The 14,948-nt window shown below is 48.0% G+C and overlaps 1 protein-coding gene across 7 annotated transcripts in view; it reads right to left on the reverse strand.

Moving 5' to 3' along the window:
* The window catches only part of LOC143788704 (flavin-containing monooxygenase 5-like), a 269,606-nt gene that overhangs the window by 56,232 nt on the left and 198,426 nt on the right, over nt 1–14,948 (reverse strand). The gene's annotated exons all lie outside the window — the stretch shown is intronic.

Consider the following 14,948-nt stretch of genomic DNA (forward strand, 5'->3'; position numbering starts at 1 on the left):
TTAGCTCGAGCACAAGTCCCACAGGACTGCACAAATGACCGCACATCCCGTGACAAGGAAGGCCACCAAAAGGACCTAGCCACCAGATCTCTGGTGCCAAAAATTCCCGGATGCCCTGCCAACACCGAGGAATGAACCTCGGAAATGACTCTGCTGGTCCACTTATCAGGAACAAACAGTCTGTCAGGTGGACAAGAGTCAGGTCTACCAGCCTGAAATCTCTGCAACACACGTCGCAAATCCGGAGAAATGGCTGACAGGATAACTCCCTCTTTGAGAATACCAACTGGTTCTGCGACTCCAGGAGAGTCAGGCACAAAGCTCCTTGAAAGAGCATCAGCCTTCACATTCTTTGAACCTGGTAAATACGAGACCACAAAGTCAAAACGGGAGAAAAACAATGACCAGCGGGCCTGTCTAGGATTCAGGCGTTTAGCAGACTCGAGATACATCAGATTTTTGTGATCAGTCAAGACCACCACACGATGCTTAGCACCCTCGAGCCAATGACGCCACTCCTCAAATGCCCACTTCATGGCTAACAACTCCCGATTGCCAACATCATAATTCCGCTCAGCAGGCGAAAACTTCCTAGAGAAAAAAGCACATGGTCTCATTACAGAGCAACCAGGGCCTCTCTGCGACAAAACGGCCCCTGCCCCAATCTCAGAAGCATCCACTTCAACCTGAAAGGGAAGTGAGACATCAGGCTGGCACAAAACAGGCGCCGAAGTAAACCGGCGCTTCAACTCTTGAAAGGCTTCCACGGCTGCAGGAGCCCAGTTAGCAACATCAGAACCTTTCTTGGTCATATCCGTCAAAGGTTTAACAACGCTAGAAAAATTAGCGATAAAACGACGGTAGAAGTTAGCAAAACCCAAGAACTTCTGAAGACTCTTAACTGACGTGGGTTGAGTCCAATCATGAATAGCTCGGACCTTGACTGGGTCCATCTCCACCGCAGAAGGGGAAAAAATAAAACCCAAAAAGGGAACCTTCTGTACTCCAAAGAGACACTTTGAGCCCTTAACAAACAAAGCATTCTCACGCAAAACCTGAAACACCATCCTGACCTGCTCTACATGCGAGTCCCAATCATCAGAAAAAAACAGAATATCTGTCATGTTTCCCAATGGCAGGGAATTTATCAACATAACACGGGCAAAAACAGGACGAGCTCTAGGGTGATGGAACCTGAGCTGATCGCGATCCTGAACCTCAACACTCAACTAACAGTAGCCGGGGGACGTTCCTGGGGGGCCCCTAGACGTCTCGCGCCAGCCGGAGATCTAGCTTCCCCTATCAGAAGAATAACAGACCTCACTTGCCTCCAGAGAAATATTCCTACAGAGATAGCAGCCTCCCACATATAATGACGGTGAAATGAGAGGAAGGCACAAACGTAGTTATGAAAACAGATTCAGCAAAATGAGGCCCGCTTAAGCTAGATAGCAGAGGATACAAAAGGTGAACTGCGCGGTCAGCTGAAAAACCCTTCAAAATACCATCCTGAAATTACTTGAACTCATATGCCAACTCATGGTACATGAGTGGTAATTTCAGCCCACTAGAGCAACCAGCAGCAGAGAATTACATATCTGCAAGCTGGACTAAAAAAAAACATGAAAGCAATCATGAAACAGGGAAATACAGACTTAGCTTGTCTTGAAGGCCTAGGAGCAGGTAACAGAGACACACACTGATACATTGATAGCCGGCAAGGGAATGACAGGAAAGCCAGGTTAAATAGGAAACACCCAGCCACTGATGGACAGGTGGAAACCAGAGACCGCAACCCACCAAAGTCACCCAGTACCAGTTGTAACCACCAGAGGGAGCCCAAAAACAGAATCCACAACAAATATCATCCAGATAAACAATCATAAATTTATCCAGATACTTCCGGAAAATATCATGCATAAAGGACTGAAACACTGAAGGAGCATTAGAGAGCCCGAAAGGCATCACTAAGTACTCAAAATGACCTTCGGGCGTATTAAATGCAGTTTTCCATTCATCTCCTTGCTTAATGCGCACAAGGTTGTACGCACCACGAAGAGCTATCTTGGTGAACCACTTGGCACCTTTAATCCGGGCAAACAAGTCCGACAACAGAGGCAAAGGATACTGAAATTTAACAGTGATTTTATTCAGAAGCCGATAGTCAATACAAGGTCTCAAAGATCCGTCCTTCTTGGCCACAAAAAAGAATCCCGCACCAAGAGGGGAAGAGGATGGACGGATATGCCCCTTCTCCAGAGATTCCTTGATATACGAACGCATTGCGGTATGCTCAGGTACAGACAGATTAAATAATCTTCCCTTAGGAAATTTACTACCTGGAATCAAATCTATAGCGCAGTCACAGTCCCTATGAGGAGGAAGAGCACTGGACCTGGACTCGCTGAATACATCCTGGTAATCAGACAAATACTCAGGAACTTCCGAAGGAGTAGAGGAAGCAATAGACACCGGCGGGGAATCACCATGAATTCCCTGACAGCCCCAACTTGACACAGACATTGCCTTCCAATCCAAGACTGGATTATGGGTCTGTAACCATGGCAGAGCCAAAACGACCAAATCATGCATTTTATGCAGAACAAGAAAACGAATCACCTCCCGATGTTCAGGAGTCATGCACATGGTTACCTGTGTCCAAAACTGCGGTTTATTTTCCGCCAATGGCGTAGCATCAATACCTCTAAGAGGGATAGGATTTACCAACGGCTCAAGAACAAAACCACAGCACTTGGCAAACGACAGATCCATAAGACTCAGGGCAGCACCTGAATCCACAAACGCCATAACAGGGTAGGAGGACAATGAGCAAATTAAAGTCACAGACAAAATAAATTTAGGTTGCAAATTACCAATGGCGACAGGACTAACAACCCTAGTTAGGCGTTTAGAGCATGCTGATATAACATGTGTAGAATCACCACAGTAAAAACAAAACCCATTCTGACGTCTATGATTTTTCCGTTCATTTCTAGTCTGAATTCTATCACATTGCATTAAATCAGGTGTTTGTTCAGACAACACCACCAGAGGATTCGCGGCTTTGCGCTCCCGCAAACGCCGGTCAATTTGAATAGCCAGCGCCATGGAATCATTCAGACCTGTAGGAATGGAGAAACCCACCATCACATTCTTAATGGCTTCAGAAAGGCCATTTCTGAAATTTGCGGCCAGAGCACACTCATTCCACTGAGTAAGCACGGACCATTTCCGAAATTTTTGGCAATACACTTCAGCTTCATCCTGACCCTGAGAAATAGCCAGCAAGACTTTTTCTGCCTGAATTTCAAGATTGGGTTCCTCGTAAAGCAATCCGAGCGCCAGAAAAAAATGCATCAATATTTGCCAATGCCGGAGCTCCTGGCGCTAGCGAGAAGGCCCAATCCTGAGGGTCGCCCCATAAGAAAGAGATAACAATTTTAACTTGCTGAGCTGAGTCTTCAGATGAACGGGGTCTCAGAGATAGAAACAATTTACAATTATTCCTGAAATTCCTAAACTTAAATCGGTCTCCAGAGAACAGTTCAGGAATAGGTATTTTAGGTTCAGACATTGGACTACTGGTAACAAAATCTTGTATGCCCTGCACACGAGCAGCAAGCTGATCCACACTTGTAATCAAAGTCTGGACATTCTTGTCTGCAGCAAGCACAAGACACTCAGAGGTAAAGGGGAGGAAAAAAGAGAGGAAAGAAAAAAAAACCTCAGACTTTCCTTTCTTGTAATCCCACTTCTGCAATGCATTAAACATTCAACCCCGGCCTGGCATACTGTTATGACCCCAATGGCAGAGGGTCTCAAAAGTACATACCAAGTCTGCAAACACAAAAAACCAGCTCATAGGGCAGTGGTAACTGGGCTGACCATATATCTAATCCTAGCACCACAAATAGCAGCAGCCGGGGAACGTGCCTACGTTGGTTCTAGACGTCTCGCGCCAGCCGGAGAACTAACTAATCCTAGAAGGGAAAATATAGACCTTTCTTGCCTCCAGAGAAAAGACCCCAAAAGTTGGATACAAGCCCCCAACAAATAACAACGGTGAGGTAAGGAGAAAAGACAAACGTAAGAATGAACTAGATATTTAGCAAAGAGAGGCCCACTGACTAATAGCAGAATATAGTAAGATGACTTATATGGTCAGCAAAAACCCTATCAAAATTTCCACGCTGGATATTCAAGAACCCCCGAACCGTCTAACGGCCCGGGGGGAGAACACCAGCCCCCTAGAGCTTCCAGCAAAATCAGGAATCACATTTAGTACAAGCTGGACAAAAAATAAGAGCAAAGCAAATAACCAAAAAACAAGGGAGCAGGACTTAGCTTAATTTTGCAAGATCCAAGACCAGCAGACAGGAGCAAACAGAAAGGAACTGATTACAACGATGCCAGGCACTGGACTGAGAAACCAGGAAGTTTATATAGCAACACCCCTGGACTAACGACCCAGGTGGGTGCCAAACTGAGGAAAGACAATCCCAGAGTCATATCACTAGTGACCACAAGAGGGAGCCAAAAAAGTCTAATTCACAACAGGCTTGTATCCAACTTTTGGGGTCTTTTCTCTGGAGGCAAGAAAGGTCTTTCTTTTCCCTTCTAGGGTTAGTTAGTTCTCCGGCTGGCGCGAGACGTCTAGAACCAACGTAGGCACGTTCCCCGGCTGCTGCTATTTGTGGTGCTAGGATTAGATATATGGTCAGCTCAGTTACCACTGCCCTATGAGCTGGTTTTTTTGTGTTTGCAGACTTAGTAATTATTTCTGAGACCCTCTGCCATTGGGGTCATAACAGTATGCCAGGCCAACATTGAATGTTTAATGCATTGCAGAAGTGGGATAATAAGAAAGGAAATTCTGAGTTTTTTTGTTTTTTTTTTTCCTCTCTTTCTTCCTTCCCTTTACCTCTGAGTGGCTTGTGCTTGCTGCAGACATGAATGTCCAGACCTTGATTACAAGTGTAGACCAGCTTGCTGCTCGTGTGCAGGGCATACAAGATTTTGTTACCAGTAGTCCAATGTCTGAACCTAAAATACCTATTCCTGAACTGTTTTCTGGAGACCGATTTAAGTTTAGGAATTTCAGGAATAATTGTAAATTGTTTCTATCTCTGAGACCCCGTTCATCTGGAGATTCAGCTCAGCAAGTTAAAATTGTTATCTCTTTTTTACGGGGCGACCCTCAGGATTGGGCTTTCTCGCTAGCGCCAGGAGATCCGGCATTGGCAAATATTGATGCGTTTTTTCTGGCGCTCGGATTGCTTTACGAGGAACCCAATCTTGAAGTTCAGGCAGAAAAAGCCTTGCTGGCTATTTCTCAGGGCCAGGATGAAGCTGAAGTGTATTGCCAAAAATTTCGGAAATGGTCCGTGCTTACTCAGTGGAATGAGTGTGCTCTGGCCGCAAATTTCAGAAATGGCCTTTCTGAAGCCATTAAGAATGTGATGGTGGGTTTCCCCATTCCTACAAGTCTGAATGATTCCGTGGCGCTGGCTATTCAAATTGACCGGCGTTTGCGGGAGCGCAAAACCGCTAATCCTCTGGTGGTGTTGTCTGAACAAACACCTGATTTAATGCAATGTGATAGAATTCAGACTAGAAATGAGCGGAAAAATCATAGACGTCAGAATGGGTTGTGTTTTTACTGTGGTGATTCTACACATGTTATATCAGCATGCTCTAAACGCCTAACAAGGGTTGTTAGTCCTGTCGCCATTGGTAATTTGCAACCTAAATTTATTTTGTCTGTGACTTTAATTTGCTCATTGTCTTCTTACCCTGTTATGGCGTTTGTGGATTCAGGTGCTGCCCTGAGTCTTATGGATCTGTCATTTGCCAAGCGCTGTGGTTTTGTTCTTGAACCGTTGGTAAATCTTATTCCTCTTAGAGGTATTGATGCTACGCCATTGGCGGAAAATAAACCGCAGTTTTGGACGCAGGTAACCATGTGCATGACTCCTGAACATCGGGAGGTGATTCGTTTTCTTGTTCTGCATAAAATGCATGATTTGGTCGTTTTGGGTCTGCCATGGTTACAGACCCACAATCCAGTCTTGGATTGGAAGGCTATGTCTGTGTCAAGTTGGGGCTGTCAGGGAATTCATGCTGATTCCCCGCCGGTGTCTATTGCTTCCTCTACTCCTTCGGAAGTTCCTGAGTATTTGTCTGATTATCAGGATGTATTCAGCGAGTCCAGGTCCAGTGCTCTGCCCCCTCATAGGGACTGTGACTGCGCCATAGATTTGATTCCAGGTAGTAAATTTCCTAAGGGAAGACTATTTAATCTGTCTGTACCTGAGCATGCCGCAATGCGTTCGTATATCAAGGAATCTCTGGAGAAAGGGCATATCCGTCCATCCTCTTCCCCTCTTGGTGCGGGATTCTTTTTTGTGGCCAAGAAGGACGGATCTTTGAGACCTTGTATTGACTATCGGCTTCTGAATAAAATCACTGTTAAATTTCAGTATCCTTTGCCTCTGTTGTCGGACTTGTTTGCCTGGATTAAAGGTGCCAAGTGGTTCACCAAGATAGATCTTCGTGGTGCGTACAACCTTGTGCGCATTAAGCAAGGAGATGAATGGAAGACAGCATTTAATACGCCCGAAGGTCATTTTGAGTACTTGGTGATGCCTTTTGGGCTCTCTAATGCTCCCTCAGTGTTTCAGTCCTTTATGCATGATATTTTCCGGAAGTATCTGGATAAATTTATGATTGTTTATCTGGATGATATTCTGGTTTTCTCTGAAGATTGGGACTCACATGTGGAGCAGGTCAGGATGGTGTTTCAGGTTTTGCGTGAGAATGCTTTGTTTGTTAAGGGCTCAAAGTGTCTCTTTGGAGTACAGAAGGTTCCCTTTTTGGGGTTTATTTTTTCCCCTTCTGCTGTGGAGATGGACCCAGTCAAGGTCCGAGCTATTCATGATTGGACTCAACCCACGTCAGTTAAGAGTCTTCAGAAGTTCTTGGGTTTTGCTAACTTCTACCGTCGTTTTATTGCTAATTTTTCTAGCGTTGTTAAACCTTTGACGGATATGACCAAGAAAGGTTCTGATGTTGCTAACTGGGCTCCTGCAGCCGTGGAGGCGTTCCAAGAGTTGAAGCGCCGGTTTACTTCGGCGCCTGTTTTGTGCCAGCCTGATGTCTCACTTCCCTTTCAGGTCGAAGTGGATGCTTCTGAGATTGGGGCAGGGGCTGTTTTGTCGCAGAGAGGCCCTGGTTGCTCGGTATTGAGACCATGTGCTTTCTTCTCTAGGAAGTTTTCGCCTGCTGAGCAGAATTATAATGTTGGCAATCGGGAGTTGCTGGCCATGAAGTGGGCATTTGAGGAGTGGCGTCATTGGCTCGAGGGTGCTAAGCATCGTGTGGTGGTCTTGACTGATCACAAAAATTTGATGTATCTCAAGTCTGCTAAACGCCTGAATCCTAGACAGGCCCGCTGGTCATTGTTTTTCTCCCGTTTTGATTTTGTGGTCTCGTATTTACCAGGTTCAAAGAATGTGAAGGCTGATGCTCTTTCAAGGAGCTTTGTGCCTGACTCTCCTGGAGTCGCAGAACCAGTTGGTATTCTTAAAGAGGGAGTTATCTTGTCGGCCATTTCTCCTGATTTGCGACGTGTGTTGCAGAGATTTCAGGCTGGTAGACCTGACTCTTGTCCACCTGACAGACTGTTTGTTCCTGATAAGTGGACCAGCAGAGTCATTTCCGAGGTTCATTCCTCGGTGTTGGCAGGGCATCCGGGAATTTTTGGCACCAGAGATCTGGTGGCTAGGTCCTTTTGGTGGCCTTCCTTGTCACGGGATGTGCGGTCATTTGTGCAGTCCTGTGGGACTTGTGCTCGAGCTAAGCCTTGCTGTTCTCGTGCCAGCGGGTTGCTCTTGCCCTTGCCTGTCCCGAAGAGGCCTTGGACACACATTTCCATGGATTTCATTTCAGATCTCCCGGTGTCTCAGGGCATGTCTGTCATCTGGGTGGTATGTGATCGCTTTTCTAAAATGGTCCATTTGGTGCCTTTGCCTAAGCTGCCTTCCTCTTCCGATCTGGTTCCTGTGTTCTTTCAGAATGTGGTTCGTTTACACGGCATTCCTGAGAATATTGTGTCTGACAGAGGATCCCAGTTTGTTTCCAGGTTCTGGCGATCCTTTTGTGCTAGGATGGGCATTGATTTGTCGTTTTCATCTGCCTTTCATCCTCAGACTAATGGACAAACGGAGCGAACTAATCAGACTCTGGAGGCTTATTTGAGGTGTTTTGTTTCTGCAGATCAGGATGATTGGGTGACCTTCTTGCCGTTGGCTGAGTTTGCCCTTAATAATCGGGCTAGTTCCGCTACTTTGGTTTCGCCATTTTTCTGCAACTCTGGTTTCCATCCTCGTTTTTCCTCGGGACATGTGGAGCCTTCTGACTGTCCTGGGGTAGATTCTGTGGTGGATAGGTTGCAGCAGATCTGGAATCATGTGGTGGACAACCTAAAGTTGTCACAGGAGAAGGCTCAGCGTTTTGCTATCCGCCGCCGCGGTGTGGGTCCCCGACTTCGTGTTGGGGATTTGGTATGGCTGTCTTCTCGATTTGTTCCTATGAAGGTCTCCTCTCCTAAATTTAAGCCTCGCTTCATCGGTCCTTACAAGATATTGGAAATCCTTAATCCTGTGTCCTTTCGCTTGGATCTTCCGGTGTCGTTTGCCATTCACAACGTGTTCCATAGGTCTTTGTTGCGGCGGTACGTTGTACCTGTGGTTCCTTCTGTTGAGCCTCCTGCTCCGGTGTTGGTTGAGGGCGAGTTGGAGTATGTGGTGGAGAAGATCTTGGATTCTCGTCTCTCCAGACGGAGGCTTCAGTATCTGGTCAAGTGGAAGGGCTATGGTCAGGAGGATAATTCCTGGGTGGTTGCTTCTGATGTGCATGCGGCCGATTTAGTTTGTGCCTTTCACGCTGCTCATCCTGATCGCCCTGGTGGTCTTGGTGAGGGTTCGGTGACCCCTCCTTAAGGGGGGGGTACTGTTATGAATTAGACTTTTTGGCTCCCTCTTGTGTTCACTAGTGATATGACTCTGGGATTGTCTTTCCTCAGTTTGGCACCCACCTGGGCCGTTAGTCCAGGGGTGTTGCTATATAAACTTCCTGGATCCTTAGTCCAGTGCCTGGCATCGTTGTAATCAGATCCTTTCTGTTTGCTCCTGTCTGCTGGTCCTGGTTCGTGCAAAATTAAGCTAAGTCTTGCTTCTTTGTTTTTTGGTTATTTGCTTTGCTCTTATTTTTGTCCAGCTTGTACTAAATGTGATTCCTGACTTTGCTGGAAGCTCTAGGGGGCTGGTGTTCTCCCCCCGGGGCGTTAGACGGTTCGGGGGTTCTTGAATATCCAGCGTGGATATTTTGATAGGGTTTTTGCTGACCATATACAGTAAGTCATCTTACTATATTCTGCTATTAGCTAGTGGGCCTCTCTTTGCTAAATACCTAGCTCATTCTTACGTTTGTCTTTTCCTCTTACCTCACCGTTATTATTTGTTGGGGGCTTGTATCCAACTTTTGGGGTCTTTTCTCTGGAGGCAAGAAAGGTCTTTCTTTTCCCTTCTAGGGTTAGTTAGTTCTCCGGCTGGCGCGAGACGTCTAGAACCAACGTAGGCACGTTCCCCGGCTGCTGCTATTTGTGGTCCTAGGATTAGATATATGGTCAGCTCAGTTACCACTGCCCTATGAGCTGGTTTTTTTGTGTTTGCAGACTTAGTAATTATTTCTGAGACCCTCTGCCATTGGGGTCATAACAGTGTCCACCGCCCACTTTATGGCCAAACACTCTTTCTCAACGACTGAGTAGTTCTTTTCAGACGAGGACAACTTCCTACTCAGATAGAGAACAGGATGCTCCTCCCCATGTAGCTCTTGGGAAAGGACTGCTCCCACCCCGACATCTGAGGCATCTGTCTGAAGAATAAACTCTTTTTTGAAGTTTGGGGCCATCAGAACGGGTTGCTTACACAAAGCCTCTTTCATTTCTTGGAAGGCGGACTCTGTTTTTTCGGACCACTTAACCATTACTGATTTTGTCCCTTTTAGCAGGTCAGTCAGAGGCGCAGCCATCGTGGCGAAGTTTGGGATGAACCTCCTGTAATATCCCACGATTCCCAGGAAGGCTTTAACTTGCTTCTTGGAAACTGGTTTTGGCCATGTTTGAATTGCCTCCACTTTACTGATTTGGGGTTTTATTTCTCCACGACCCACTATGTATCCAAGGTACTTAGCTTCTTCTTTACCCAAGGCACACTTCCTCGGGTTTATTGTAAATCCGGCCTCTCTTATAGCATCAAACACCGCTTGGACCTTTTCCAGATGACTCTCCCAGTCCGGGCTAAAGATGACGATATCATCCAGGTACGCAGCAGCGTATGCCTTATGGGGGGCAAGGATTCTATCCATAGCCCTCTGGAAGGTCACCGGAGCTCCCTGTAGGCCAAACGGCATCCGGACATACTGGAAACATCCATCTGGTGTAGAAAACGCCGTCTTCTCCATGGCTTCCTGTGCCATGGGGATCTGCCAATACCCCTTCGTCAAATCCAAGGTGGTTATGTACCTGGCGGGCCCAAGCCTTTCGATGAGCTCATCAACGCGGGGCATGGGATAAGCGTCAAACTTGGAGACCTCATTCAACTTCCGATAGTCGTTGCAAAACCTCCACTCTCCATCAGGTTTTGGGACCAGGACAATTGGGCTCGACCAACCGCTCTTGGATTCCTCAATTACTCCAAGCTTCAACATACGCTCCACTTCCTTGGAGATAACTTCTCGACGAGCCTCAGGAATACGATAGGGCTTCACGTTCACCCGCACATGTGGCTCTGTTAGGACCTCGTGCGCTATGACCTTCGTCTGTCCTGGCAACTCTGAAAACAGGTCCCTGTTTTTCTGGAGTAACTCCCGGCACTGTTGTTTCTGGGTCTTCGATAGCATCTCCGCTATAGTAACCGCTCCAGCCTCACCTTCTGGGTTGCTTAACAACGATGGAGTTACTGTCGGCTCTCTATCTTGCTACGGCTTGATGAGGTTGACATGGTACACTTGGAATGGTTTCCGTCTTCCTGGTTGGTGAATTTTATAATTTACTTCACCAAGTTTCTCGACAACCTCATATGGCCCTTGCCATTTGGCCAAGAACTTGCTTTCCACCGTCGGAACTAACACAAGAACTCAGTCTCCCGGATTGAACTGCCTCACTCTTGCAGACCGATTGTAGATTCTGGCCTGAGCTTCTTGTGCCTGGAGGAGGTGTTCTTTCACGATAGGCATCACCTTTGCAATCCTCTGCTGCATCAGGGCCACATGCTCAATGACGCTTCTGTGGGGCGTGGCTTCGGCTTCCCAGGCTTCCTTGGCTACATCCAGGAGTCCTCGCGGATGTCGGCCATATAGAAGCTCAAACGGTGAGAACCCTGTGGAGGCCTGTGGAACTTCACGAATGGAAAACATCAGATAGGGTAAGAGACAATCCCAGTCTCTACCGTCTTTCTCTATAGCTTTTCTCAGCATGCTCTTCAGTGTCTTGTTAAATCTCTCAACAAGACCATCTGACTGGGGATGGTACACCGAGGTCCTCAACTGGGAGATTTTCAGGGCTTTGCATAACTCCCTCATCACCTTGCTCATGAAAGGTGTCCCCTGGTCAGTCAGGATCTCCTTCGGCAGAACTGTCCGGGAAAAGACATGGACCAACTCGCGGGCTATACTCTTCGAGGAAGAATTTCTCAAGGGAATTGCCTCAGGATAGCGTGTGGCATAGTCCAGGATGACTAATATATACTGATGGCCCCGGGCTGATTTAACTAAGGGACCAACCAAGTCCATGGCAATTCTCTCGAACGGTACCTCAATAATGGGCAGTGGCACAAGGGGGTTCCGGAAATGAGGAGTGGGAGCAGTTAGCTGACATGTAGGGCAGGACCTGCAATAGTTCACTATTTCTCGGTGACACCCAGGCCAATAGAATCTCTGCACAACCCGTTCCTGCGTTTTTTCCACCCCTAGGTGTCCACCCAAGATGTGTGAATGGGCCATGTCCAACACCTTCCGTCTATATGGACCCGGCACTACCAACTGCTTATACCGACTCCTCCCTTATTTTCGTGACCCGGTACAACAACTCCCCACTCATCAGAAAATGGGGAAACCTTGTGTCTGCCCCCGGCTCCTGTACCACCCCGTCAATAACTGTGACATTATTAAAGGCTTCCCTCAGAGTGGGGTCCCTATGTTGGGCAGTCCCAAAATTTTCACCAGTTACCTCTAACTCCATAGTGTCAGATGCAGGGGACACTTCCTCCTCATCCCCAACCAGAACACAAAAAGGAAACCTGTCTGTCTCTGGGTGTGGTGACACCCTTCCAGGGTTCACTGGTTCCCTACTCTTGCTAAGGAGCTCAGAACCTTTTCCCCACAAATCCCAAAACAGACAGAAATCCCGGCCAATAATTATAGGGTGCAACAAGTCCTGCACGACGCCGACTATGTGGGACTCAGTGCCACATGCCGTTTCAATGTCCACCCTGGCCAAAGGGTAGTCCTTGGCATCACCATGTATGCACCGCACGCCGACCTTCTTTCCCGGGAGCAGGTGGAGAGGGAAAGTGGCCCTCACCAGGGTCACTAAGCTCCCTGAGTCTAACAGCGCCGTTGCTGCTCGACCGTTCACCTTTACGGGACACGCTTGAGGTCCCTCGTTGGGCGGAGAGTTCACACTGCAGGCAGGATACGCATAGTATGAACAACGGCGTCCCATGCTGCAGTCCATCTGCTCAGTGGTCTGGGAACAACGGGCAGCTATATGTCCTGGCCTGTGGCACTTCCAGCAAATAATATCACCCGTAGGGACCTTGGGCACCACCTCCCCCGCCTTTTGTGACCTTGGACGCGCCACCCCTTTTTGGGACTCAGCAGCTTTCTGGGACCCCCAGTACGGCATGGGCTGCCTCCCAAAGGAGCCTTCCATCCCTTGGTATCTCTCGACCAGTCCGATCAGTTCGTCGGCATTCTGGGGATCACCCTGGGCAACCCAAGTCTGTATGGACCTCGGGAGGGAATGCACAAACCGATCCATCATTACCCGTTCCACCATCTGTGCAGGTGTACATGACTCTGGCTGCAGCCATTTCTGGACCAGGTGCAACAGATCAAACATTTGAGAGCGAGGCGGTTTGTCCCGGTGATAGGCCCAGCTGTGAACTCGCTGTGCCCTGACAGTCAGTGTCACCCCCAAACGTGCGAGAATCTCGACTTTCAACTTGTGATACTCTTTGGCATCCTGCAAGGTCAAATCATAGTACGCCTTCTGGGGTTCTCCCGTCAGGTAGGGCACCAGTACCTCTGCCCACTGCTCTGGCGGGAGTTTTTCCCTCTCAGCGACCCTCTCAAACACCGTCAGGAAGGCCTCAACATCATCCCCGGGGGTCATTTTCTGCAATGCGCGTCTCACCGTCTTCCGGATGTGGGTGTATTGAGCCAAACCTGGGGTTGGGGCACTCGACTTGCCCTGGATGGCGGTTGCCAGAAGCTGCATCTGCTGCCGTTGCTCCTGCTGGTTCTGTTGCATCTGCTGCCGTTGCTCCTGCTGGCTCTGTTGTATCTGCTGCATCAACAGCCTGTTGGTCTCTTGCTGCCGTTGCTCCTGCTGGCTCTGCCGTTGCTCCTGCTGTGACTGCAACTGGATCAAGTGTTTCAGCAGTTCCTCCATTTTCCCCGGCTGGCTTACAACAGACTTGACCCAGGACATTCAATAACAGACTTTTCTTCTCCGCTGGGAACGCTGCCCGCACGTCTACCACCAATTGTAGGGATGTCACTCACTCAGGTACGATGGCTGACACTCAGGAGGCACGTTCCTTTAAAGTTCAGAGGGTTTATTGCTTCATAAACCAGTTTAGCATAAACAGGAAAACAAATAGCCTTTAACTCAGGCAAAAGGGAAAAACAACTGTCCATTCCTTCAGGCCCAGTGCTGGAGCCTTAACACACTGGAGGCTAGCAGCTCCACACATATCCCCCTGTGTTAAGGGTTAGCCGGTCTTATATAAAGCTAACCACACCCAGTAACCCATCACATGATTAGCCATGTGGTCTGACATCACCACAGGTCCTGAACACACATATATACATGGTAATATACAATCAAGAAATACTCCGGACTACATTACAGCAACAAGGCACTTATGTGGCACATACCTCACATCGACTACACACCCTTTAGCCATGCTACAATATCCATAGATATATAATAGAAAGGCCGATGTTTCTAAGGCTACTTTCACACTTGTGTTTTTAGCAATCCGTCTTTTTTTCGGAAAAAAACGGATCCTGCAAATGTGCTCGCAGGATGCGTTCTTTACCCATACACTTGTCTTAGCGATGGATTGCGACGGATGGCCACACGTCGCGTCCGTCGTGCAACGGATGCGTCGTGTTTTGGCAGACCGTTGGCACAAAAAAACGTTCAAGTGAACGTTTTTTGTCCGTCGCGTCCGCCATTTTCTACCGCGCATGCGTGGCCAAAACTCCGCCCCCTCCTCCCCGGACTTCAGAATGGGCAGTGGATGCGTTGAAAAACTGCATCCGCCGTCCACGTGCACAAATTTAACAAAATGTGTCAGTACATCGGCCCGACACATAGCGACGGACCCATACCGACGCAAGTGTGAAAGAGGCCTTAATGAGCGTTTAATTTAATTAAAAAACGGAAAAAAACGGCCTGCGATCCCGCACAATTTTCTGCACCAGAGGGGGAAAGCCGACGGCTGGGGGCCAATATTTGTAGCCTGCTATAAATATCAGCCCGCAGCTGTCTGCGTAGCCTTTACTGGCTATTAAAATATGGGGACCCCCCAAAAAATGACGTGGGGTCCCCCTATATTTTATAGCCAGAAAGGCTACGCAGACAGCTGCGGGCTGAT

The sequence above is a fragment of the Ranitomeya variabilis genome, chromosome 8 (assembly GCF_051348905.1).
Source record: "Ranitomeya variabilis isolate aRanVar5 chromosome 8, aRanVar5.hap1, whole genome shotgun sequence".
In the NCBI taxonomy this organism is placed as follows: Eukaryota; Metazoa; Chordata; class Amphibia; order Anura; family Dendrobatidae; genus Ranitomeya; species Ranitomeya variabilis.